Source organism: Emydura macquarii, unplaced genomic scaffold, assembly GCF_026122565.2.
Source record: "Emydura macquarii macquarii isolate MOO-44397 ecotype Brisbane River unplaced genomic scaffold, CSIRO-AGI_Emac_v2 contig_2897, whole genome shotgun sequence".
Lineage (NCBI taxonomy): Eukaryota > Metazoa > Chordata > Testudines > Chelidae > Emydura > Emydura macquarii.
This window is the reverse complement of record NW_027133034.1, coordinates 47,276,949-47,280,299: the sequence shown is the minus strand read 5'-3', so window position 1 is coordinate 47,280,299 and position 3,351 is coordinate 47,276,949.

Sequence of the window (3,351 nt, the reverse complement as noted above, 5' to 3'; positions counted from 1 at the left end):
GGGAGAACAGCAGCATCCACGGCGGGGGCTGAAGTCCAGAGCAAGGGCAGCGTCGCGAACAGCGTCCACGCCAGGGGCCGCAGCCTGACCCAGTGGGCGTGGAGGAAGGGAGCCTCCACAGGCGGCATCACAACGAGACGCCCGCGGGGAGGGGGCGGGGGAGCCTTTGTTCAGTCTGATCGCCCGAGGCGGTGCGGAGGGCAGCGTGCCGGGTCCCCAGGGATCAGAAGCTGGGCGTCACCCTGCTCTAGAGGGGTACAGGCTCTCCCCTAAGGGGGAAGACCACAGGTGCAGTGGGAGCCTGCGGCCTTCCAGGTTGGGCTGTCTCAGAGTGGGGACCCAAGACTTTGGGGAGGGACTCAGGTGCTAAGGCGGGTTGGAAGAATTGCCAGATCCTTCAATTCCCCAGCATGTAAAAACAAACAAACAAAAAGTTTCAGGTCGACCTGAAAACGTAGATTTCAGCAACTTGAAAAGTGCAAATGACACAGGGGAAAGGAAAAATGAATGGTTTGTGAGTGAGTAAAATGTTTTGTTCCACCCAAAACATTTTGAATTGGGAGTATTGTATGTTTCAACTGTGTAAAAAATAAAGTTCAAGGCCTTTCCCAAGGAGCTGGTTGGGAATCAAAAAATCAAAACGTTTCAGTTTGGCAATGAAAAATGTCCTCCAGCTCTGGTTAGAAGTATCTCCCTCTGATGGTGGGATGAGTGGCTGGGGAATTGTAGATTCTGTCCACATCTGGGCCTGATGCTGGGAAGGAAATAATTACAATACTGATACACCTCACCACCACAGCCTCCCTGTGATTTTTTTTCAGCTCTTGTCTTCTCACCAGACATCCTCTCATGAATCTGGCTTTTCCTGTCTGCCTACTGCTAAAATGCGCTGGCCTTCACAATTCCTATGCCATGGGCTTCCAGTTCTGTGGAAACTAAAATCATTTTCCTCACCTGCTGCTCACACCATGTAAATTGTCTCCCCAAATGTCTCCACTGGCTCCTGTATCAAGCGGACGCCACCATGCCTTCAAGGCTCAACACAGGTTTGCTCCCTTCTACATCTCTGCACTCATTTCTTGCCATTCCCATTGTGCCCACCCTTTCACCGTCCCCAATAAATCCCACCTCACCTCTTCTTCTGTCTCTCATTTCATTGCTTTCTTCTAGGTCCCCTTTCCAGCCTAATGTACCCAGCGCCCATCCTTTCCTGAAAACACACTTCTTGTATGAAACTCAGAAAATAACTCACTGCAGTTAACTTATAGTCACCCACTCATTATTGGGAAATAAAAGACACTCTAAGCTAGAATAGTTCTTTCATGTTCTATCTGTTTAGACTACAGCCTCCTCAACATGGAGATTGATATGTGGGTGCTATATAAAAGAGTTATAGCTGCAGATATGAGGATATACAAAGATTTCATACAAACAGTGCCACCTACTGGCACAAGAATTTGTATCATTGTTTATAAATTAGTAGGTTCAATAAAGTTGTTGTTATAAGTTGCAAATGGCTTCCTGAAGGCAGCTTTTAACAAAGACCATGTCTTTTTCTGTGTCATACAGTGCCAATCATGCAGTCAACCCTAAACAGCTACTATTGATAATACAGTAGTGAAGGAATCACAAACTTTGCATAGTATAGGATAAGGTCTGTATAAAGGCAGAGCCCCAAGCAGTTGGTTGGTTTGATTGCATTTAAGTCTGGTATATCCAACCTCATAAAGCTACAGTTACAAACTTAATGTAGTGCTGAGTTTGAAGACTTGCCAAATATTAACTGCTAGGAAAAGACTAGTGCTGTAAACAAAGTGCACATTCCACAGCAACATTCAGTTCAACTTTTAACTCTGACTTTATGGGGTGGGGAGAATCAAATGTATGTTTCTCCAGCTAATTTAAGATTGTTTGTAAAAAACTGTGATGTCTGGGTTGGGCATTTTCTGGAAGCTATTGACTATGTGGCCTAAAAACTTCACCTCAGGCCCTTAGCTCCTCTAGGCCCTCATTATTTGGCAGGAAATGCCTGACATAAAGGTAATTCTGGCACATTGGAGCAGTTCAGCCCTGACATAATTGGGTGCAATTCCCATTAATGCTCAATGACGCTAGCGCTGAATTTATTTCAGTAGTTCATGTAACAAATAACTAAGGAGTTTTGATAGAGATTCAGAAAAATGTATCCATGCTGGGACTGCAGAAGCAAAAGATAATTGGAATCCTCCCAAGGTAAACTATGCACAGATTTCTCCTAATCCAGTGGACCAGGTTAGACAAAATTATTCTTGGTTATGAGATTATTATGCTGAATATTTTTAAACTGGAGTTAATTGACATATTAGTAGGTGGAAGATTCCAGATGTTTATTCATTGCACAGATTTTGAAATATTGTCATACAATGGGCCATATTGACTGCGGTGTAACTCAGCACTCAAAAAATAATACATAATACTGACTGCTGTGAAATTAAATAATGGATAGATCTGGCCTATGATGTCTGTTTTGTGTTTCCATCCTACTGCCATTTAATGTAGAAATGAACAAATAAGGTTAAAATAACTTGTGTGAATTTTATGTATATTATATACACTCTGTAAGTATATGCACTCACACACATCAAAACATTCAAGATGGGTGCATAACATACCTTAATAACCTCATGTTCATACATTGAACCCTGTTCTCCCTTCCACCTCATTATTGCTCTCACTCATTACAGTGTATTTTATCTAAAATATAGGCCTCCGTCCTGCAAAGATCCTGTACACTCAGCAGATCCTTTTTTTCAGGATGCAGGCTTCTTAGCCCATAAGCTCTTCAGGGCACAGGCGGTCTCATTTATATTTGCCTAGCATATTTTCATATGCTGTTGAAATAATAATACATAATAGCCAGTCAAAAATTGGCCTGTGACATAGTGTCTCCTCACTTCAATCACCGTCCATTTGCTAGATTTTTAACAGAACACTGTGTATTCTGGCAGCCATTTATTTAGGACAGCTTCATAAAAAATTCACATCGGGTGTTTTATGGACTTTAAGATAAACTTCTGATTTACATTGTTATGTGGCAGTTTAATGATATTGCCCGTTATGAAAAATTGGAGGATATTATGCTCCTGACATCAATTTGCGCAACTAAATGTCAGATAAATCAAGTCTGAATTAATTAAGTTACACCTGCATCAACCGCCATGAGAACAGGTATTCATTTTGAGTTGAAGAGCTCAGAAGTGAGGCATCATCAAATTAGATCATAGGCCTGGCTCTGACTATGAAGGTATGTTTATTCAAAATAAAATACCATTTGTTTCAAAGTGAGGAACACAATTTGTCAGCGTATTCGTA